This window comes from Lissotriton helveticus, chromosome 3_1 (assembly GCF_964261635.1).
Source record: "Lissotriton helveticus chromosome 3_1, aLisHel1.1, whole genome shotgun sequence".
Lineage (NCBI taxonomy): Eukaryota > Metazoa > Chordata > Amphibia > Caudata > Salamandridae > Lissotriton > Lissotriton helveticus.
The window spans coordinates 1,878,177,794-1,878,203,263 of NC_136061.1; the positions used below are offsets into that span (position 1 = coordinate 1,878,177,794).

The 25,470-nt window shown below is 48.8% G+C and overlaps 1 protein-coding gene across 1 annotated transcript in view; it reads right to left on the reverse strand.

Moving 5' to 3' along the window:
- Positions 1 to 25,470, reverse strand: part of LOC144823935 (sperm-specific sodium:proton exchanger-like) — a 5,382,759-nt gene that overhangs the window by 962,636 nt on the left and 4,394,653 nt on the right. The gene's annotated exons all lie outside the window — the stretch shown is intronic.

Below are 25,470 nucleotides of genomic sequence, written 5' to 3' on the forward strand. Positions count from 1 at the left end.
GATCCATCTCTAAGTGCGTGCTTGCCCCCATAACAAATGACATTAGCTGGACAGCCCACTGCCTGGCCGCAAGCTTCTCCATCATGCGTATACTGCCAGTATGAGTTTTGCTTAGGCAACATCCCTTATAACACTAAGAAGAGGATCTCCTCATATTTGATACTTGTACAAGACGTCCCCCTGTGCCCGGCCGTCGTTGGACCCAAGAAGCTTGTAACAAGCAGCCTAAACAACTGTAAATACAAGTTGAGCAACTAGGGGAACTATTCCTTCCTCCCTCTTACTTCCTGGCATGAGACCACTGCCAAAGGAGTCCCTACTTCAGTGTCGGAAAACACTAAAAAATACTGTCTAGGTGAAAGCTTACCCGGGCACCTAGCCAAGGGCCCTCCACTGTGTGTCAACCCCTGATGTTGAAATATAGACTGTTGAATTTACCTACACACTTCCGGGCCGTTAACGTAAAACCAGCCAAACCAAATGCTTACATGGACACATGTGTGCAAACATGTGTCCCAAGAATAAAACAAGATAGAGGCTTGAAGAAACCGCCTGATCCAAAGTGGAGCCAGAGCTGCGAGGTCCTAGTGGGATCAGACGGGGGAGGTATGTGTGAGGCTAACACAGGTCCAAAGTTCTGTGCAAATTGGTAATGCCTCCCCATACTGTCAATGGGCCAAAGAAAAGAAAACAAAATTGGCAATGCTGTGGAACAACTATGTGAGTGTCTCATCATGGGCCAGATGCAGGAGTTATACGTGTGGTTTATGCAGGCCTAACTAATCTGCAGGGCTGTCCAGCTTGTTTTGGGAATGTGTTGAATATGGTCTTTTATATAGCCGCATGACATTGTCTCCCTATAAATATTACAAAAGAGCACTACACTTCCAACAGCCCATCTGTTAACTTAATAATGCTGCATAGTTGCACAAGCTAAGAAGCCACAATGAAAGCTGTCTTGCTTAGCCAACCACGAACTAGCCAACTCCCTTCAGCGCTACACGGGTTCAGCTGCTATGGGTGTCAATTCAATAATACAGTGCACTATGAGTGACATTAAAACACTCTGAAAGACACTGTCTGATAGCACACAAACACTGACGACCAGGGGGACCCAATATCAGTAAATACGCCCATCTGACCCACAAGAAGCTCTAGGAAGACCAAGGTAAAAGGCTGCTTTTGTCCGGCATTCCCTAGCTTGGAGTGTGCATGTGTGGGACAGTAACCTATGCACGATACATTGGGAGTCAAAGTGCCTGGTATGGAATGAGACTGCATAGTTCAGATGGAACAGAGTATCACAAAATTACACAGTCCGTCTGAACTGTCTGGCCCTGAAAGACCGGAGATTTTTAGAGATGTCCTCCAAGTACCCCACAAGGAGGACCCGACCAGTCTTCTACCATACTACCCAAGATGTTACTCGTCTAGTCACCTAGGAGGAAACAGGTTTCCACTGTGGCCCGACAGGAGAAAAGATTATGTTAATGATAGGTCATTGCCTACTATTAATACGCAATCTGTGGGTATCATGGAAGCGAGACAAATTCCACCATTCTGAACTGATCATCCTGAGCCAAGGGAGAGTCCCGACATGCGTTTTTCCCATGTGCTACAGGTAAGGAGCACCTACCCTCCCTCAGCGGATGGAGCCTCAGTTAATAAAACTACCAATAAAATTAGAGAACAACGGTAGAGCCCAAACAGTTCATGTTCCCCACGGCCGCTGCCACTGATAAAACTTGAGCTTGTGTCATTACAGTGCACAATGCATGAATAAAAAGACTATGACTGACCTGTTAATTCTTGCAAAATCCGGCTGCACTCTAGCTGGGGAGCTCCGGCATGCTGCCCATTGGAGCAGGGAACTAGTGGGTAAGCAGAGTGCTCCGCGGTGAATCACCAGCGGGTGAAGCAACGCGACCTCACCGCCCCCACCGAAAGCTTGCAGGTTCCCCCAAGTGCCAAATACTCTGGATCCGAGAGGCGGAATTGAGCATAGCACTGAGGCTGCAAGTTTTTCCCAGACCCACCACTGGATGAAAAGAAAAATAACTTCAAAATTATGGCACAGGGGAAGTAAATTGCACAGACTCCCCGCGGATCCAAACGAGAACACAATAAAATTATGGCACAGGGGATGTAAAATTCACCCAGACTCAGAGGTGTTCCAAGAAAACACATTCCAATATTGCGCAGGGAATGCAAGAATAGTCCAGAGTCACCAGTGGTATAAGAGAATGCCTTCCCAGATTGCAGAGGGGAAGCCACATTTGCCCCGACTCACCAATGTTTATACACAACACCACCTTCCAATACGGCACAGGGGATGCAAGATTATCCTAGACTCGCCAGTAGATTTACCCGAGAACCCATCCAATATATCCTCCAGGGAAAGATTCACGCGATCGACGCTACAATACTGAATCATCCCAACGCTATGTGCGCTAAGTAAACCATCTGACGAAATGCTCAATGCATCCATACCGTAACTGCGGCCCAACCAGGAGCAAAGGACATGCACTGCGCGGCCACAAGGCCCTGCCCGCCCCCAAAGCTGGGCGGGCCCACGACCCGCTCCCAAGAATCCACTCACATCGGTGAAACCAACACTCGGCTGTGGGGCCCCCTGAGGCCTGCCCCATGGTGTTCAGGCCAGGAGCCCGTGAATGCCCACAGCGGGCTCCTGAACAAGCGCCGCCTGACCTAAAGGTATCCGTAATGAGGACAGCATGGCTGGCGCCATTAGCACAACCCGCCGCGACACACTCCGCTCATGCTGCCTCCGCACGGTCGAACCCTAATAACCTCGGCATGGCCCGGATTTCCATAATGTCCAAGGCGCGCTCGCAACATGCACCATGCCCAGAGTGTCAACCCAAGCGCCAGACAACAAGTGTCGCTATCCCATGGCAGCCCCAACAGCCGAAGCTCCAACATAACATGACTGGGCAGCCATTAACATCGGGACCGCCTGAAGCACCGTAGCATGCCCCTGGCGAACAGAAGGATCCCCCTCCCTGAGCCGTCCTGCGCGTACTGCTCCCAGCAGCATGCAGGCTCCCAAGTTGCCACATCCTGTGGCTCGGGGTACCTATGTGGAGTAGGCCACAAGCCTCAAAAAAGACGGGCTTTCTTCCCCGTGCTCCGCATAGTGTGACTCCTGGCTGACATAATTGGACACTGCCCCAAGGAAAGAATGCCGCAGGGGGATGAGGCATGTGGCAGCAGAGGGGAGACTGACACGAACAAGTGAAGCAAATCTCCGCACTGGAACCTCCCCTGCGAGTATGAGCTTCCTCGCTGTGGAACCGGGGTGGAAAGCAAACGGGACAACACTGCCTCTCGCGGCTACAATCCCAGCACTCGGGGGCACAAAAGGAAAACCCCCACCCCACTAGCCTCCACCCCAACGAGAAAACACAACTGGGGGCACGGCCACCCCACCACATGCGTTCCGGAATTCGTGCACATAGGGGAGCCACGAGCGCCAAAGGTCTAAGCACATGCTGACTACCAGTTCCTCCCCCCGTCCAGAAGAACTGCTAAGCTACCCGGAAAGCGAGATGCGGGGAAAACCGACAGTGTATCGGAACAGCTCCTAATGGATAAAGGGGGGAATGTACGACCATCGTCGAAAATGAAAACAGAAAATTCTGTCTGTTCATACTACTGTGTCCCGCCGAGACCACAGTCCCAGGTCAAACAGGATTACTTTAGAAGCCATCCCAGCTTCATTGGATGATCATCAAACTACTATAGAAGTCATTTCCACGTCATCAGACATCATCAAGCTCTTGAAGTCATCAGCAAAGTTTAGAAACTTGAGCCTGATGATTTCAGGATGACTAGAAAATGACCATTTGATTACTTCACAAGATAAGAATCTTCCTGATAACTGAGGATGATTTGAAACTTAGTTTAGGATTACTTCTTAGGCTGAGATTGTTCCTGATGACTTCAAGATGATTTAAAAATGACTATCTGATTACTTCTGAGAGATTAACAAAATTGCATTTTCTGTTCTCTCTTTTGGTTGCATTTTTATCAGCAATGCTGAGCCTTTTGGCTGACTACCGAACAGTGAAAACTGTTTAGCTCCTACATGAGTTGCCTGTAACATCCAAATAAGCAAAGAATGTGCTTCAGAAAAATGTGTGATATTTTTAGGTTTTTATTAGATTTAGGTAGACCAGAGCAGAAAATAAAATGTGTGACTGCAGGCATACTTAACAGTAATAAAAGTTAGTAAATCTGGATTATTTGGCTGTGTGTATATCTTGAAATTCCTATTTCCCTTACATTATAAAGTATTTTTCACTTGCTGTGAGCTAATTAAAGCAGAAAATGCTTTGAAGCATCATCCACCAGCTGCTACATTCCTAGACCAATAGGTCTCGCTTTTGGACCTTATAAGTGTTCAGCCATGCAACAGTTGATGTTGTTGCACCAAGGATATTGTCCTGCATAACTAAATACTTATAAGGTCCCAAAAGCAAGACCTATTTGCTATGCCAATGCTTGTATTATCTTCTTCCGAAGACCCTGATCCATGTAGGTGCACAGCTGGCAGCAGTTCAGCCCTGTCCAGTCTGACCCCTATAACAGTATGGGTGCAGCAAATAATGCTCTTCTGAAGAGGCGGAAGGCTGTCCAATCATTCACACATCAAATTTGTCCTGTATGAACAGTGCAGCCCAAAGTACCAGTCTTTTTTATTCTGATTTAGATTTCTTTTATCATACCATGCATGATTAGGGCAGTAAAGCTTTTCCTTTGCAAACATGACATTTCTGTAGAGACGCTCTAGATGTTGCACGGCACGTCGGCGGACGTGACGTGCAGGCGGCCAGGATTGGCTGCTGGTGTTGGGGGCGTGGCTGAGCGCGAGAGCGCGAAAGCAGAGCGGGAAGAGCGGGCGCTGGAGCGGAGGCTCGGCGCTCTTTGGGAATTATCCTAGTTATATCAAATAAATAACTGTTAACTACAGTAAGGGCTCAGAGTCATCATTGGAGTCTGCTTCCATCATTACAGTGGCGACGAGGGTGGGATTGAAGACCCCCCAGCAAGGCAGAACCTCAGACTCGGCCCTAAGAGACAAGCAAGCACCAGAAGCTTCAGAACCACCCCACAAGGTACAGAGGAGCGAGACTACCTGGTGCAGGAGAACAGGTACCCCAAAGAGCGCGGCAGAGCCCGGCACGCAGGAGGGTGTGGCGCAGAGGAAGGAAAAAGGGAGGAAAAAAAACCCAGGAACCCTAGAAGTAAGGTAGAAGGAGAGCGCCAGCCCACCCAGCGAGCAACAGACCAGTGAGCACGCGCTGGAGGGTTCAGAAGGAGCCGAGGGGGCTGACAAGGACAGTCCCCGAACCCCAGCAAGTGGAGAAGAACAAGACGACGCACCAGGGAGTCCCCGTGGCCAAGTAAGATCGCTACCTGCTGTGAAGAGCGAGAAAATGAGCGCGCAAGCAGGCTACGCGATGGCCCCGGTACAGTTCTTACCGCGCCCGGGAGAACCCCTCATGAAATGGGAGGATTGGAGGGAATACATCGACAATTTCATAGGAGTACTCGAAGATGAGAATGAGGAGGCATTCAAACCCCAGAGGAAGAAACGTATTTTACTATTGAACTTAGGCCCAGAAGGACTCCGGATTTACAAGAGCTTAGTCCCGAAACAGAGAACATCCACAGACGACGATGTATACGCACAGGCGCTCGAAGACCTCAACGAACACTTTAGACCGGCAATGTGCGTGTCGGTGGATAGGTTTAACTTCCAACAGAGGAAGCAGAAACAAGGAGAAACAGTGGAGGAGTATGTGGCGGCACTGAAACGACTGGCAGCCACGTGCAGGTACGCCAACTGGGAAGAGGAATTCATCAAGGACCAGGTGGTGATGCATACCACGTGCTCGAATGTGCAAGACAAGCTGTGGGCTAGTGGAGACACCACACTGAAGGAGGTATTGGTCATCGTGAAGAGAGCGGAATTAGCACGGCGTTGCGCTGAAGTGACTTTAAAGGATATGGCGTCCAGTACGATGGTGAACAAAGTGGATGAAGAGGGGACTAGCAGAGAATACCGAAACAGGAAACCAACAGAAAGAGGGCCCAGCAAGTGGCAAAACAGCACGAACACGTCGAGTAAACAAGTGGGAGGCAACAGGAAGTCATGCTACAGGTGTGGAAGCTGGTCGCACGAGGCGCACGATCGGAAGTGCCCTGCGTTTCGCGCCAAGTGTGCGTTCTGTGGAATAATCGGCCACTACGAGAAGGTTTGCAGGAGGAAGGCCTCCAAGAGCATGGTGAGATGCGTGGATCAAAGCGATGACCATCCGGACGGCGATTCGGAGCCGGAAGAAGTCACGGTGATCTACATTGAGGATCAGGTACTAAGCACGGAGGGAAATGTTCTAGACAGAGAAGGTAGACGCACGATGAAACCGGTGTTGGAGATGGCTATAGGCGGCGTCAAGATCAACGTGGTGGCAGATACAGGGTCTCCCTTCACCATCATCCAGAGAGCAGTGTGGGAGGAGAAATTTGTGCCACGGCTCGGGCCAGAGCTTGAAAAGCTAGACATCCGCCCGGTCACGTATAATGGAGATCGGATCCCCATGGCAGGATTCAGGCCCTTGACCTTCGAATTTCGAGGCCGGTCAGCACACTGTAAACTCTACGTGTCGGAGAGGGGCCCGTCAGTCTTGGGTTGGCTGGATCAGGGCGACCTAGGAATCAAGCTGGATCCGGGTGGCAAGGAGCAAATCCTCCTGACGGACCAGGTGGCCGGGCCAAGTCTGGACAAATGGAAAACCGAATATCCAAAGGTATTTTGGGGCACAGTGGGGAAGCTGGAAAAATTCGCCCACAAGATCATCCTGAAGGAGAACGCTGTCCCGGTGGCCCACAAGGCCAGGAATGTCCCGTTGGCAGTAAGAGACGCTGTGAGAACAGAACTACAAGACCTGGAAAACAAGGGCATCATAGAACCCATCACGTGCGCCGAGTGGCTGGCGCCCCTGGTAGTGGTTAAGAAACCCAACGGTAAGGTCCGGTTGTGCGTTGACCTGAGGGAACTAAATAAAAACATTGTGGTGGAAAGATTCCCCTTGCCTAGGATAGAGGAGATGCTAGCCAGCACCAGGGGGATTAAGTGGTATTCAACAATAGACTTGACCTCTGCATATCATCAGATTGCTCTGCATCCGGACAGCCGCAAATTAACATCTTTCATCACTCCGTTTGGGTGCTATCAATTTCGCAGGATGCCATTCGGTCTAGCTTCTGCAGCGGCGGTGTTCCAGAGGATGATGCACCAGTTGTTCAAGGACATCAAGGACGTCCAATACTTCCAAGATGACATTCTGGTGATGGGCAGAGACATACCAGACCACGACAGGAAGTTGGCAGTGGTCTTGAAGATCCTAGAAGGAAAAGGACTCACGGCTGAATGGTCCAAATGCAAGATTGGGATGGACTCGGTAACCTACCTGGGGCATGAGATAGGGGCACAAGGTGTGACCCCCAAGGCCGACAATGTCAGGGCGATTTGTGAAGCACCACCCCCCTCCACCAAGGAAGAGGTCAGGTCATTCCTGGGGATGGCAGAGTATTATGGGAAATTTGTACAGCACTTTGCCTCTAAGACTCATCATATGAGACAACTAACGAAAGAGAACACGGAATTCAAGTGGTCGGAGGACACACAAAGGGAATTCGAGATTATCAAAAAGGAAGTGGCAGGGGCCATACCCCTTCAAGGGTTTGACCCTCAAGGCAACACCGTCCTCACAACGGACGCCAGCGACAAGGGACTGGGTGCAGTCCTCATGCAAGACCGAGGGCGAGGTCAGCTGGAGACGATCTGCTTCGCCTCGCGCACACTGAGTGAGACAGAAAGGAAGTACAGTGTGATAGAAAAGGAGATGCTGGCGGTGGTGTGGGCCACCACGCGCTTCCGACAATTCCTGTGGGGCACCAGATTTCAGCTACGGACCGACCACAAACCACTACTGAGAGTGCTGACATCGAGTGGCCACGCAGAGGCGACACCCCGGATATCGAAAATGTCGCTTAAGCTCTTAGAGTTTAGGTATGATGTGGAACACATACCAGGCAGCAAGAACAAGGTAGCAGACTACCTGAGCCGAGCGGCGGCTATGGAACCCAGTGAAGAGGACAAGGCATGCACGGAAGAATGGGTGGCACTGATGGAGGATCATGAAAGTGTCATCAGCCTCCAGGAATGGACACAAGCGTATGCAGAGGACCTGACGTTGGAAGAGGTGAAAACTTACATCACTCATGGATGGCCGGATAAGAGACGGGTTCGGAAGGAACTCAACCCCTATTTTGAAGTGAGGGAGGAACTCTCCCTGGACAATCAAGGAACATTTGTATATAGAGGAGAGAAAGTTGTCCCTCCAACGAACATCATACCCCGACTGCTGGACATGCTGCACGAAGGGCACCTGGGCATAGGGAAACTCAAACTGAGGTCCAAGCAGAACTATTGGTGGCCGGGAATGGACATAAGAGCGGAACGACATGTGAGAGAGTGCGTGAGGTGCCAGGGCGCAGACAAGACACTCAAACTCCTGCGCCCTGCATTGGGTGCATTCGAAACTCCAAAGAACCCCTGGGAAGAGTTGTCTGTCGACATCTTAGGCCCCGTCTTAGACACCCAAGGGGTCCAGAAGTACGTGTGTGTCCTGGTGGACAGGTTCTCGAAATGGCCAGAGATCAAGATCGAGGAAACCATGAACACGGACACCATAGTGCAGTTCCTGGCAGACACTTTCGTAAGGGAAGGCATACCCAAGTCAATCCTCAGCGATAATGGACCCCAGTTCCGATCGGAAAAGTGGGACAACTTCCTAGGAAGGAACGGAATCCAAGCGAGGCACACATCAATATACCACCCTGCGGGAAACGGCCAAGTCGAACGCTTCAATAGGGTGGTGATGGGGTCGATCCAAGCAGCCATCTCAGACCACAAAGACTGGGAGAAGGACATATGGCACATGTTGTGGGCGTACAGGATCACTCCCACAAGTACGGGATACAGCCCCTTCCAGCTGCTGCGCGGCCGAGAACCATTCACCCAGGACAACCGGGTGTGGAAGGAAAAGACTGTAGTAAGTGAATGGTCCCCTGCTGTGGTGCGGGCTAACATTGAGAAGGCCAAGGCAGTGTACACCAGACATTATAATGCCCGGAGGAACGTGCGAGACACAGAACTCAAAGAAGGAGAATGGGTTAGAGTCAAGCTGCCCACTCTACAAAGAAAAGGAGAGAGCAAATACAGCAAGCCCCTGCAGGTGAAGGAAATTAAGGGAAGAGCGGCCAGGCTGAGTGACGGAAACATATGGTCACAAGACCGCATGGCCAGATGTAATAAGATCCTAGTGTGGGACTGTGAAAGGGCAGGCGGAGAATCAGAGGAATGTGAGAGTGAGAAGCGAGAACATCAGGAGAATGGGATCACGTTGAATGAAGGAGAGCAAAGTCAAGGAGAAGCAAGGGACAGAGAGCAGGAGATAAGAGTTGAGGAGAATGGCGATAACAGAGTCAGACAAGGAGAAGAAGAGACCAACACCACCCCTGCGAGACGAACACGGAGTGGTAGAGCTGTGGTGAGACCAACGAGATTCAGAGACTATGATTTGAGCGACGGACTGTAAGTTGAAATGTTTGTGCGAAAAAGGAGAGATATGTAGAGACGCTCTAGATGTTGCACGGCACGTCGGCGGACGTGACGTGCAGGCGGCCAGGATTGGCTGCTGGTGTTGGGGGCGTGGCTGAGCGCGAGAGCGCGAAAGCAGAGCGGGAAGAGCGGGCGCTGGAGCGGAGGCTCGGCGCTCTTTGGGAATTATCCTAGTTATATCAAATAAATAACTGTTAACTACAGTAAGGGCTCAGAGTCATCATTGGAGTCTGCTTCCATCATTACAGTTTCCAGCAAAAGTTTGCAAGCTTTTCAACCATCAAGACGATTGAAACCAATAAAAATTTGCTACGAAAAACACTCCACAAAATTGGGAGTTTTCTTTGGTAAAAAGCTTTTTCAAGTGAATCTTTCTGCTTTCAAATGTTTGTGATAGTTACAGAACGCTGGAACATTTATGGTGTGATGAAAACGCTGTAAAAGTGCTGCCGAAATTTACATTTTTGCCCAAGCATGAACTTGGCCCGAAGGTACTGGAGCTCTTTACATGAGCACTAATTACATTAGTACACATTCATATTTTTGTATTATTAAAAATGGTGTGTTCAGTGCGCTTGTGCAACGGACATGGCACTATCTATTCGAGGTACCCTGGTAAGAAAGCCGAGCTAAACATTACTCTGGGGTTTACTGTTGTCCCTTTTCTATTTTGCGTTTTTCAAACGGAAGTTGCCCTCGAGTCCCGGAAGCGGGTTGTAGCCAGACTGGCGAGGACGAGGAGGGACAAAGATGAAGAGCTGCTGTGCCGAGTGAAATGAAGAGACGAAGGGAGATGGATTGCTGAACATCGTTATATGCGATTATGTTTTTTTTAAAAGAGGGTGTACTGGCTTCCCACCTCCACACTTCTGGTCTATCTCATCTGTGGTTTCGAAGGCGGGAAACTCTCCAGACGTGTCGGCCATTGAAAGAGGCGGGCATTGTTCAAAAGAGGTGATGCAGTAGGCTACCTCTAACCCTGCATCGCTCCAGTGAAACGGAGACCAGGCAATCATACATCGAGCCATCATCCACACTTCAGGGTAGTGAAATGTACTTCTAACCTGGCTTTTCTTTGCACACTATCTGTGCCACTGCTGCAGACGTAGGAGATATCCAAAGATGTAAGGTAAGGAAATGGCTGGGCTGTGGAAGGCGCGGCACACGGAAGACCAAGCGACTGCTGCCATTAAAAACATTCAAGGCCTGAAGGAGCTAACTCGGTCGGGGTAAAAGTGCAAGCCTGCTGTTGCACTGGAACAATGGAACCAGCGCAGCGCTTGAGTCCTTCGTGAGTGAAAACATGGAGTTTACTTCAGAGACATTTACCTTTCTTTTGTCTGCTTTTATGGCGGAGTTCGCATTTGGGGGCAAGGAGAAAGTGATCACACTTAAAATAAATGGAAAGCTCTTTCAACAAATACTGCCTCGCAAGATTATTGATGCTTGATGTAAAGGAAAACATTTTGTAAAGTAATGCCTTTTTCCGTGGGTTAAACAAATCAAGTTGAATTTGGCTTAAATAAAAGGCCGCCGAATCCGGCAGGCAGAGAGCACTGTGATTCATGGAGTGCTGTGCGCAGGGTATTTCACACAAAGGTCACAGAGATGTGGGCCGCTCTTGGCCTCTAAAACTTTGCCGTGTCCACTGACATTTTTGCCCCATACAGGTGTTTTCTTATGTCTGCCAGTCTCGCCTTTTCCTTATGCCAGTACCACACACCCCCTCTTCAAGGCTTCTCTCTTAGCTGCTCCCACACTTTAGCTAACAATCCTGCTACTGTTAGCCTGTATCTTTATTTGTGTACATTTCGCACCTCCTGTACCCTTAAACCAAAATCGCCTCCGCAGTGCACAGTGCTCTGGTTGCGGGACCCCGCCTTTCTTAAACATTACAGTGATGCACATTAATTTAATGTGCATCACTGTAATGTAGTTCTTTAGGTGAGAGAGCTGGAGGTAGGATTCCGCCTCTCAGGGAACTTAATGGAGTGTGGGGTCTTTGCTGAGATATGAGAATAAGATCCTGTAATTTGTGATTTTGGGATGCTGCTGGACATTAAATATGGGACTTTAATAGTGGCAGTGTTTCTGAGCTCTCCTCGCAACATCGGCACAGATAAATTACGTACTCTATTTACATAAGCATGAGTGGTAGAGAATGGATGTGGGATTTTGGTATGGTCTAATGGTCACATCTGCTGACTTTCAAACGGAGGGCCCAGCATGGAGTCCTAGCGTCGGCTCCTGTGATTCTGGGCAAATAACTTAATAGTTGCAAACAAGTTATGCTTGAGGTAATCCTGCATAAAAGTTGCTAAGATCGGATCAGCTGTTTTAGTTGCCCATTAAACCCTGACGATTGGATGGCTCACAACACGAAGCAGACAGCTTCTGATGAGTCTTCTCAAAGGGGATTTCCGGGTTTTTGGGAAAATATGGCGCCCCAAATAAATCCCTGCAAAATATTTTAAAGAGCATTAATCAACCTTTAACGTCGCCATTTCACAGCTGTTTGTCTGCCATTTGATGTATTTTACCTTATTAGTTAATTTGCTCAAAGGAAAAACTATGAAAACGTCATAATTCTCTCTGCCTATTTTTCCATTCCTGGTGACGTTTTTATATTTTTTCCCTGAGACAGTTAACTAATAAGGTAAAACCTATTCATGGCAGAGAACCCTGTCACAGTGAATGCATCTCGATTGTGTGTCTGGCAGCAGAGCGATGCATTAGGTGAAGCCTAGTAATGATATAGGTCCTCCTGAATGTTATTTTATTTCTATACATACATATTATAAATTGGAGGCATACATCCTTTCTCCGTCTCCGCGCTATTTTTTAGTCTTCCTTCCCTTTTCACCATGTTCCTTTCCAATGTTCCAGTCTTTCGTGCTCTGTTATATGTGCGCTTTCTTTCAACTCTCCCCTCCGAAACTACTTTTCACCTTTCTTGCCCACTTTCCTTTTTCTCCCTTTTCACGCTTCCTCTTGGGTTCTGCTTTTTCACTTTTAATTATCTTCATCCTCCCTTCTCGCACTCCAATTTCTGCTGTTACCAGTTCTCTTCAATCTTCTCATTCCTTCTGTACCCTGTCTTTGGCTACCGCTCTGATATCTTCTCCTTCTTACCTCTCACATTTATGTTTTTAGATCTTGCCGAGCCAACGCTTGCGCTGGCTCTGCGTGAAATCTTGTTTATAGAATATTCGCTTTGAACTACACCTATTTTTAAGGACTTTCCTTATTACATGTAATGTTACTTAGACAGTTTGTGGCACTATTTGTTCCTTTAAGCTAGAACACTCGAGACCAGTGCTTGTAGCTTACCCCCACTCTGCTTTACACCAGTCACTCTGCTTTACTCTACTCTACACAACTCCACGCAACAGCATTCGGCACAGTCACCCCACTCTACACAACTACACAACTTCATCCAGCACCAAACAACCCAGCGCCACCCACGCAACCCACTCCTCTCCACACAATATTCCTCCGCCTTATGCAACACTAATTCAACCAACTGCACTCCACACAATGCTTCACAACTGCACTTCACTTTACTCCACTTTACTCCACTCAGAGCCATACAACACCACTCAATACAACACCAATCCATACAGCCACACCACGCAACATAATTACAATCCACATAATACCATTCAACATCACATACTTCAACTCCACCTAATTACACGCTTCTCATTACCACATAAATCCACTCTATACCACATAACAATCCGCATAAAACACTCCACATAATTGCACTCAACTTAATTTCACTCTATATCACACTGTTCCATGCCACACTATTCAACTCCACACACATCCATTCTACACTCGATAATTACAAAAAACAAACATTATTCCACCACAACACAATTCCACTACACAAAACATACATCCACTTCAATCCATAACACATAGGTAAGAAAGATTTACAACGCCAATAGCTCTAACTCTTTCTCATTTTCTTTAACACACATCTGAATCTTAGCTCCTACCTATTTCCTCTTTTTTGCCACCAAACAGGTAAAGCTTTCCATACTGTCACCGACTCTTAAGGGCACTACTTTGTGTGGATTTACTTCTTTTGAACAGTAAGAATGCCACCACTTGCAGTAAAGTTAGCCAATGGCTGTAGTGGGCTGGCCCACTGTCCTGTCCCAAGCTGTATGCTGCATTGGATTGATGAAAATGCGAATGACACAATAATAGACCAATTGATGAAAAGGGTTGGCTGAAAGCCTCTGTAGCTAAGTGTATTTGTGTGTGTGTGTGTGTGTATATATATATATATATATATATATATATATATATATATATATATATTCCTTCATTCGGTTCTGTGTCCGGGAAATTCAACGCTCGGTTCATGATCCCTGCGGCAGAACCACGCCGCTCCAAAATATGCACACAACCCTCCCTTGGCAGAGAGAAAAATTGGGACGAACTCTCGTGCTTCCAAATATTTTGCTATTTTTATTTACTTTTAAAGCCTTCAGATAGCAATATGCATTTTGACCTCTCTCGGGGTCTTGGTCACATATGTAATTGTAATAAATTCTAAATGTCTTGTCCAGGGTTCTCCAAAATCTGTTCTGGAGGGATGGAACAATGCCAGATTTTTAAGATGACTAAATGTATCTAAATGGGGGGATGCAAAAAAATATAGCATGGCTTTTGCCTTCAAGGACCGACTTTGGAGAACCCTGGTCTTGGTTAATGCCCGTAACAGAATAGAACTGAGTCAGGTAGGCTCCCTACCTTGTATTGAAATCACATTTGGTGGCAGGGAGTCCTGTTAGTGTCAAGGGTGCCATTCAAAATGCAATTAATTCTGCTGTTAAATTAGGGTACCATATGGGGATTTCTTACATTTAATGTCTATCACCCAAGTATACATTTTTATACTATACTTCCTTCTTTTAAGAGCGATATCTTGCAGTTGTTACTATTACACTCTTTTATCATTCTCAATTTTCCATTCTCAGAAGGGTGGTTGACCTGCGCTTGTCACTGCACTCTATGCCACTGCACTCTACCTGCACTGCTCAACTGTACTGCACTCTGCACCACTACACACTGCATCCCGCCATACCACTCTAATCTATTCTGCACCACTGCAGTTTACCCTACTCCGCTCTACACCTCTGCAATCTACGCTGCACCACTCCACTCTACTCTGAAACAGTCTACTTTACGCCACTGCAATCTACTCTGCACCCTACATCTCTCTACTCTGTACCAATGTACTCTACACCACTTTAATCAAACCCAGTGCATGCCACATCAATCTACTCTGTACCACTGAACTTTACACCACTTCATTCTAGGTCACTTTATGCTACGACGCTATACAATATAATACTCCACTCTGTCATGCTCTATTCAATTAAACTCTACTCCGCCTTATGCCACAACACTCTACTCCACGCTGTGCCTCCCTACTCTACTCAACACTACAAAACTCCTTCTATGCCACTTTACTCCACTCTATTCTGACACACTACTTCGCTCTACTCCACAACACTCCACTCTATACCACTCCACTTTGACGCTCAACTCTACAACACTATACTCCACTCTGCAAATCCACTCTTCTACACTACTCCACTTTATGCAACTACACAGCAATCTACTCTACACCACTCCACGCAACACCCTCAATGTTACTCCGTTCTACACCACTCCATGACACTCTTCAGCTATAATCTAGCCCACTTCATCACATTCCACTTTTCGACACGCCACTCTCCTTTATCCCACTATTCTTTAGCCATGCTGAACAACAGACACACTGGCGTACAATATGGCTGAAACATATCGACAAAGCCGTTAACTCTTGCAAAGACCAGACCTTTTGGCTTTGCCACTGCTTGTTTATTTTAACCAATACTGCAGGCCATCGGCAGAAGACATTGGCAAGCCACTTGGTTAAAAAAAGCAAGACCTTTTGGCTCTGCCAATGCTTGTTTTTGTTGCAATATTTTTCTCTGCCAACAAACTAATAAAACTGTTATTTCTTAACAACCTGTGCATATCTACCAAGTATTACTACTAGAGATAATCATAGAGCTGCGGTACTCATAGAACTGCCCGCGGGCTATCCCTGGCGTCCCCCTGACCTTCTAGATAATGTACCCATGGCACCCCAGAGAGAAATTGGAGAGAGAGAGAAAGTGGAGAGAGAGAGAGAGAGAAAGTGGAGAGAGAGGGAGAGAAAGTGGAGAGAGAGAGAGAAAGTGGAGAGAGAGAGAGAGAAAGTGGAGAGAGAGAGAGAGAAAGTGGAGAGAGAGAGAGAGAAAGTGGAGAGAGAGAGAGAAAGTGGAGAGAGAGAGAGAAAGTGGAGAGAGAGAAAGTGGAGAGAGAGAGAAAGTGGAGAGAGGGGAGCGAGAGAGAGAGTGGAGTGAGTGTGGAGTGAGTGAGTGGAGTGAGTGAGTGGAGTGAGTGAGTGGAGTGAGTGAGTGGAGTGAGTGAGTGGAGTGAGTGAGTGGAGTGAGTGAGTGGAGTGAGTGAGTGGAGTGAGTGAGTGGAGAGAGTGAGTGAGTGGAGAGAGTGAGTGAGTGGAGAGAGAGTGAGTGGAGAGAGTGAGTGAGTGGAGAGAGAGAGTGAGTGGAGAGAGAGAGTGGAGTGAGAGAGTGGAGAGAGAGAGTGGAGAGAGAGAGTGGAGTGAGTGAGTGGAGTGAGTGAGTGGAGTGAGTGAGTGGAGTGAGTGAGTGGAGAGAGAGTGAGTGGAGAGAGTGAGTGAGTGGAGAGAGAGAGCATTTCGGTTAGTCGACATCCATGGTCTAGTCATAAGTGGGGAGCTCGGTGTGTACAGGTGTACATGGGAAGTAAAGGAGGCATGGAATGCACAAGAGGGCAAGGAGAAGAAATGAAGAAACAACGAGGACAGAGTGGCCACAGGAGGAACTTGGGACTTGGTTCAATTGAAATATCAATTTTCCTTCCTCATAAATATTGATGCACCTATTAAGGTTGGGGTGCCATGGGGCTTGGGTGTGCATTGTGCCTACATGTAATGCCTCCAAATACAGAGGCTCTAGTGATCTGTAGACGGCTTTAAAAAGAACAATGTCCTTTTTAGCTGTGACACCCACATTTTTGTCCCTTTCCACTTTTCCCATTGGTGTATGCAGAGACGTTAATATAACCCAGCCATGCAGTTGTGTGTGTGTGTGTGTGTGTTTTATTATGTGGCAGTAGCAAGCTGCTTTGCAAAAACCAAGCAGCAATGTGATATAAAGTGATTATGGGAGGGCTGCACATACTTCACGATGCAGATCAGAGAAAGAGTACCTACCATACCAAACCCCCATTTTGTGTTCCTTGTCCCGTCCCGCCAGACAAAAAAAATACCTTATGCCTCGGCCAGCACTGTTCTTGTCATAGTACTTTCCCCCATGATTTTAGCATTGTAATATTCCAAGAGACATAGGCAACACCAATAGCTCTTGCATTGTAGAGACCTATTGGCTTTGCCAATGCTTGTTTGCATAAGGTCAGTATCGTCCCCACCCCCTCAGGAACTGGCACTTAAGCCATCTACTAAGTATTAGCTTGTATTCTGGTACCTGTAAAATGTATAGCTTGAAATCTGTGATAAAGTTCACCGTAAAGACTTTAAAGGGACTTTTTTATCAGCCGCATCATTTTGTAGGCAGACGAGCCATGCACTTCCTGTTTGCAAATGACTTGACAGTAATTTGGATTTGGTGAAAAAATATTGATGTACATACATCTCTTAAAGATTCGGTATTTGCAAGGGATGCCCTTAAAATGTCCCTTTCAAATAGTGATTTGTTAATGTATACCTAACCCATTTATAGGGGTGAGTGAAATATTCTGTCCCACTGGCATAATTGGTGTTATTTTGGGGACTCGGTGTAACTGGTGTAACAGAGTCTGGCCAACTTCCACCAATCGCAGTGTTGTGGGATTTTATTCTCACGTGGCTCCAGAGCGGTAAGTTGGTGAGCAAGATTTGGTGCCCACCAACGTGATTTCCAGTCGCTAGGGGTACATGCGTTGACAATTTCCTAACACGGGTGGTCGCAGACAGTTGCAACCGTTTGAAATCTGAAGGCTGCTGCTTGAGAAGAAAATTGACCCAAACAGCAGTAAAATCAACTTGAGCAGCTGCACCCTCTGGCGCACTACGCAGGACCGTTTGTTCTATTGTTTTTGCACTGGGAACGTGTTCCCTGCACTAAATGCCAGTACAATATGTCTATTTACGTCCCTCCTCCATCCCTCCGCTACCCTTTTCTATCCAAATAACTGAATAACATATCCAGCACTCAATTTACTTTCTTATTTTACTATACTAACTCAACACTAATCCTTTGAGTTCCAGAGTAGCGTGCTACTCGCCAAAAAAGTGCTTCAACATCCAATCAGGGGTATCAAGCGCTAGATAAATGCAAACCTCTTACCCTCTTCCAAATAACTGACTAATCTATCCACTTTTCAAATTACTTTCAGATTTCACTATACTAGTTCAACACTAATCCTATATGGGTTCCAGAGTAGCATGCTACTCGCCGAAAAAGCGATTCAATGCCTCATCAGTGGTAGTAGGCACCATATAAATGCAATTACAGTACAATACCTCTGGGTATTCAAATTCTGCGAGTTCGACCCCCCACTGCCGACTTATTAAATCGGAAAAAAATTGGATTATTACTTTGATTTAGTAATCTACAAAAAGTGTTTTAGCGATTACAAACCCTCAGATTTCCTGAATGTGAGGGTTTTGCAACTATTAAACCATTTTGTAAGTTAAGTCCCATAAGTATTATGTGATGTAAGTGCCATCAATGAGTAACATTTGATTACTGTGTGTGATGATGGGGGACAGAGTATGTGGGTGAAAGTGACCGACTTTGCTGTTGGAGAAAGAAAAGTAAACACCAGTCGCCATATTAAAATAATAAAGCAGCTTTACATTGACATCTGTCTTTGAATCGTCAGCAAACGTGACAGTGAAACACAGAATTTAAAGGCATCTTTGTTATTCTGACTTTTGTGACTCACCAAAAATCAGCGCGCAAATCACAGTTTGGTGAACACTCTTGGAATAATACATCTCTATCATAAAGTAATCATCAAATAATACAGTACCATTATAAAGTTACGTTGCGAAAATCCTTGAGTAATACATGCTCTTTCTCAAGTCATCACATGGTCATTTTGTAATAATACAGCCCCATCCTGAAATACTCATAAAATCATCGGAATAACGCAGCCTAATCCTGAAATCATCACAAAATCATCCTGCAGCAGTACAAGATCATCACATGTTTTCGACTGACGTAATCAAGAACCCATCTTGGAGTAATTCACCCTAATCGTAAAATCATCATGAGATCCTCCTGCAGTAGTAAATGATCATCACATCTGTTCCACTGAAGTAATCGTGCTTTAATCCTGGGGTAGTTTCTCTGATGACTCTAGAGAAAGTCATCCCATATAAATAATTAGCCCTGTGGGCAGACTTCAGGATGGCCTGGGATGACATCCGCAGTTAATTGCAGGAATCGCCTGGCTGAAGTCATCGAATGACTTCAGAATCACTCCAGGATGATCTTCCTTTTAGACCTGGGGTGCTAGACTAAACACACCTGTACTGTGATAAAGTGCGTACATGGACGAAGAGTGGCCGTGAAAACACCAATGCAACACCTAAACACATCTATTATCCAGCAAATACAGCGTGCATCCATGAAAAGAAGTCTGAAGTCAACCCACACTTAGAGGGCTCCCGTCGAAGCCAAAACCAAGACCCACTGTGTCACACCCGAGGTGTCATGCCCCGAACACTAACAAACAAGCGAGGGGTCTTATACCAAGCCGGCAAGGGAAAAGGGGTCATAGAAAACCCTGTCCCTCACTCACTCTTAAAAACAGTGTTGACGCGTAAACTAGAAAATAGGTAGAGGAAACAAAAGTTCGATTTTCCAATTAAACTGTAAATTCCTCTCATACAACACTGCCTAGTAAGGTCTCACTTCCCCTCAATCTTGCCTATTAAGTATCTTGATGCGCCTTATAAAGGGGGGGCAACCTATTAAAATTCGGGGCACCAGAAGAAGACGATGCAGAGCACCTCTTCGAGCGCGCAACGGGCAGGCCCTCAGAAGAAGAATGCTAAACGGTTACATACCGGGAGACAAAAGGAAAATTAGCCCAAGGCCCACTTCTGCAATCCATGTTACAATGACATCAAATTGTTACAAACACGGTGCGGGTATTCTATATACTTGAGCGCCATTTTGAAATTCCTAAGCTCCGAGGAGGAGGCGGGGACCTCAATCAAGTGGGCACCATTTTGCCAACGCACACAGCCCGTGGAAGAGTCCGGGGGCCTCGATCTTGTGACGCCATTTCAAAATGCTTGATGCCCCCTGGGGCGTGGTCCCTGGCACGTGGGAGCCAAAATCGCGGAAGCAAGAAATCTGCCGCTGCCTGGGAACGAACCTGGGCCTTGGCTCTAAAGGATAACACTCTCCCTAAAGAGCTAATACTTCTCCTACACGTTGCACAGCAAAAGACCGGCCCTCCTGGACAACCTACACGGTAGGTGAACGCGTCGCACCCCAGCTGTGGCGCTAGCAAGTACCAGCCAACGAGCATTGAAACCCTCGAATGCTCGCACAGTCTCCCATTGTACCAAGAAAAGAGGGATAATTTGCTATATACTTTATCGCTCTTTTTTACAATTCCTCTGTCGGCAAACTGACCAACTAAAATCCTGGCAGAAACTTGTTCTCTCTTCGAAAGCCCCCAATGCTCCGTCCGCCAACTCCGAGGCCACCACCAATTAACGACGTGGGGACCGTACACTTAATTTGTTAACCGAAACAACACAGCCTGCCTCTCCCCCTCTCGTCGCGTAGCAGAGTCAAGGGGCGCCATCCCGCGTCCGCGCCCTCCCCGATCATGCCCAAAGCCAACCAAAGGGGGACCCTCTTCGTACCCACAAACCTCCAATCACACTCGGATCGCCGAAAGCAGACCTCAAGAGCAGATGAACAGGGCCCGTGCTATCCGAACCAGTACAGCAACTCACGCACCGAGAAGTGCAAATACGGTGCTAAAGGAAATACAACAGCCCCACTCCGAAGGGCAGACACTGTCCAGGAGAAAGGACAGCGTCCCTGCTAAAAGTGTGGGTGAGAATCGAATGGCAAGCCAACCAACCTCCCGGGACTGCTGGCTTCACGGGGAGGAGGGGGGGGGGGTCAAGGCGCACGCGACCCAGGATGCCTGCGCTCAAAACTGACCGGCAAGTCCCCTCCCGCCAAACATGGCCTCACCGAGGACAAAGGCTCAAAGCACACTCAATAGAAAAGCGCGGGCCCGCACAGGTGACTCCAAACATCGCAGATGCCGTGCCCCTGTATACCTCCCTGGGGGCAGGGCACCGACTGCACCTACACAAAGAGAGAACAACATCTGTCGCTCCCGCATGGCGGCAAGCTGCTTCTCGCCTTCCAAGGCCTCTCCGTGGGGTCCCGCACCAGCACCCACGCAACAAACTCGGGCCATCACACGCCAGCCCACATGCCCCCGAATACCCACGGACGGGCACTGGAGCCCGACTTAGGCCTCTACACCCCCGCTGTCCCGCCGCCAAGAAAACAGGCGACACACAACCTAATCACCCCGACTCACCGCAAGAGAAAGCGCGCCAGTGAACTGCGGAAAACACAGACGCTGACACCAGACCAGGCCTCTGGACGGAGATACTAGAGGGCACCCAAACGGCGTCAGGGTGAGGGTACAAAGAGGCCGCCGGGTGGGCGGGGGAGGAAGATATACCTCTCCCTGCCTCCACCACGGCCGGAAGTGACGTCCAGGACGACCCCTTAGGTTCGTGGAACTCTGGACTGCCCCGTGTGCCATCTTGTGGCACTAAGGGGCTGCCCTCTTATGAGTGTCCCCTGCGGGGACGTGTCGGTCGGCCCGCAGAACACAGAGGCATCCTTCTACCCTGAGGCTTCCCGCTGCATCCCCAACTGTGGCAAAGACGTTCTATCTACCTTACGGACGCCATTGCTTCCTTTCGTGCCTTACCTGCTACAGAGAGCAGCTGCATGGGGGCCCGGCCTCTGGGAACAGACATGACCGGATACCGGGGGAGGGCCCTGCGGAGAGTGGTGGACCCAGCTAGGGTCCCTGAACTGGCTGCAGCCCCCCCCCCCCGCACCCGCCCTGTGATGATGCCTGACTGGGGTGCCAAGTGGCCTGAGACGGTGAGCAAGAACCATAAATATCGGCCATGGAGAAGAAAGACGGTCGAACTGCGGAGCTGACCGAGTGGCCTGGGGAGGGAGTTGAGGCTGGCTCCTTAGGCGTTGCAGCTGGGCCTCGCTCTTCTGCAGCTTACCGAGGTGGTGGCAGCTGCCTTAGGAAGATCTCACACGAGGTGAGGTGAGTCGGTAGACCGTTGCGGCCCCAGCCTGTGGCACTGCCCCCGACTTACTGCCTCCTAGAACGCTGCATGAGAGTGTCTCACGTCAGCCCTGGCTGGTGGGCGGCAAGCGTAGTGTGGGTGTGCCTGGCTTCGTTGTATCCGCTGGTACTGGTGCACGGCCGGCGGTGGAGTGGTGTGGCTCACTGGTTAGAGGCGGCAGACCCGGAAGCAGGAGTCGGCCCGGGACCAGGGTTCAATTCCCGACGCGGCAGGGTCGTGGACCAGGGTCAGCGGACTCGATAATTCTCGCCTCGGTGCCTACTCTAACCAGGGGTCCCACTCGGCAACTCTGGGCATTAGCTTGCCTAATCTCCACAGCGGCCCCATCAATGCCGGGGATGCCTGGCTTCACCTTGGGGACTCCCAGTAGGGACCATCCCACAGGGAAAGCCAGGACGGGTTCCCCAGCGGTATACCGCGCCAGGATACTCCGGTAGTAATTGAGCGTGTTACAAAACAGTTTATAACATAACATAACATAACATAACATACTACTGAGCACACTACTGGAGGTCCAGCTGCCTGTGCACTGTGCCCCGACTGGCCATTTACAACAAAGAGCTGATTAATCTTCCGTCACGGCCCTAGGTCTACTGCAGCGGCGTCCGCCCACAGACCTGATGACCTCTTGCCTGCTTTGAGAATAACTCTGCCCACAGACCTGATGACCTCTTGCCTGCTTTGAGAATAACTGACATCGCGGACTGAGCCCTTGTCGCTGCCTCCTGCCTGATTCCCTGACTGGGGTTCCACACATCGAAGCTGGCTGCTGGGTAGAGCACAGCTGGTACATCGATGGTAGAGTCTTGAGGGTGTGCCCCATTCCACTATGACTGGTGGTCACGGTGTGTGGCTGGCAGGGACTGAGTACACCCACGCATTGAGACCCAGCTGGTCCCTTTGGGGCCGGCTCCCTGCAGTAATGCACATGACTTCTGCAGCCAAGGACAGATCAGGTAGGATAGCGAAGAGTGCCAGGCCTGTTTGCTTTACAGTTCCCCTCCTGTTCAGTGTAATGTCGTATCTTCCCCTACATGACCCTAATCCATAGCATGCCCAGAGTGATTTATCATTCCTAGGACCATGCAAGCGCTATAACGGAGTGCTTGATAAGACTCCCAGACTTGTTGGGCTGCTGCTTGCCCCTCCCTGCTAGGTCCTTCCCTGAACATTTTACCAGGGGGCCGGGAGCAGGGACATCTGACAAAATACCGGCTGGTTGCGTGCTCCCTCCCTGGCTGTCTGCCTACAGTAGTGGTCTAGGGCGCCTTCTTTTCTACTGTCACTCGATATCCATCCCCACTGAGCACATACCTGGCTTCTTGCCCAATTGGGGGCTCATTAACCGGCTTCTCATCCACTGCATTTCCGCGGACACGGGTTGTCCCGTTTCAGTGGTCAGCTCGGTCCCCTCTACAAATAACGTGGGCCTCACCAAGGCCAGACCAGCTGAGCCTGCAATGCATCCACATGCTCCTTCCCCCCTCATTCGGGGGAATCATCCCAGTTGACACCTGAAGATTGTGTCCCACCTACCTTAACACTTCCACCTGTAGACAAACTGGATTTTAATATCCAAGAAATCCAGGACTAGAGACTGCCCATTGAACAACGTATTGGGGCCCTTATCTCTGACTTTACCCCTCTCAAAGATGACCACAACAAGCTAGTAGACAGTGTCAAAACCATTGAGATTGCCTCACTATCCCTGTGGCGAAAGGAGCAAATATCCGCCACCACACTCCTACAACGTCAAGTTGAGCTACTCCAAGACCGCGCAGGAGATGCGGAAGGGCGGGATCGCCGTAATAACATCCGCCTAGTTTACATTCCTGAATGTTCGGAGGGAACTAATCCCACACTATACATCGAACAGCTCTGAAATACTGTGGCCCAGGAGGGTCTCTCTGAACTGTTCACAGTGTAGAGGGCGTATTGTGTCCCAACTAAGAGTACAACTCCTGGTATTCCACTGTGTCCTGTGGTGATTCGCATTTTGAACTACAGAGATACAGACACAATCAATCAATTAATCAAACAGGATTTGTGAAGTGCACTACTCACCCGTGAGGGTCTCAGGGGATTAGGGAAGGAGTGCATGGGTCAGCAAGAGCCAGGTCTTGAGGTCCTTCTTGAACTAGTGCAGTGTCAGGCTTCATCAGAGATGAAGAGGGAGTTTGTCCCAGGATTTGGCTTTTAGGTAGGAGAAAGATCTACTGCCGGCTCTGGTACTGTGATAGCGTGGGGCGGTGGCTAGGGAGAGGTTGGCTGAGCGAAGGTTTCTCTTGGGGGCATGGAAGGAGATTCTGTCATTGGGGTATTGTGGTCCGATATTGTGGAGGGCCTTGTAAGCATGTGTGAGCAGCTTAAACGTTATCCTCCATCGAATGGGAGCCAGTGAAGGTCACGGAGGTGTTGGGTGATGTGGTTGTGTCGTGGAATATCGAGGAAAAGTCTGGCTGCAGCGATCTGGATAGTCTGGAATTTGCGGAGGAGTTCCTTGCTTATTTTGGCATAGAAGGTGTGGCCTTAGTCCAGTCTGCTGGTGTTAAGTGCGTGGGTGATGGTTTTCCTCGAGTTGGCGGGGATCCACTTAAATGTCCTGTGCAGTACTTGGAGGGTGTTGAAGCACGCAGAGGAGTCGCGTTGATTTGGCAGTTCATGGTGAACAAAGAGTCAAGTATGATGCCTAGGTTGCATGAGTGATCCATAGGAGTGGGTGAGTTTTCGAGGGCGGGAGCCCACCAGGTATTGTCCCATGCGGAGGGGGTGGAGACGATGGATGAGAATTTCTGTTTTCTTCTAGTTGAGCTTCAGGCAGCTGTTGTTCATCTAGGTCGCGACGGCTTCAATCCCTTCTTGGAAGTTGTGCCTTGTGGTTTTGGGTTTCTTGGTGAGGGAGAGGATGAGATGGATGTCATCAGCGTAGGAGATGATGCGGAGCCCGTGGTTTCGGACGATGGTTGTGATCGAGGCTATGTAGACGTTGAAGAGCGTGGGTTTGAGGGAGGATCCTTGGGGTACTCTGCATCTGATATCTGTCGGTTCTGAGTGGTAAGGCGGTAGTCTTATTCTCTGTGTTCAGTTTGAGAGGAAAGATTGTGTCAATTTTCTTGGATGCCTCATCGTGTAGTCTGGTGGCTAGTGTGCGGTGGGAGATAGTTTCGAAGGCTGCTGTGAGGTCAAGGCGGATGAGTGCTGCTGTGTGGCCTTGGTCAAGGAGGGCGTGGATAATATCAGTGGTGGTGACGAGAGCTGTGTCAGTGCTGTGGTTGCT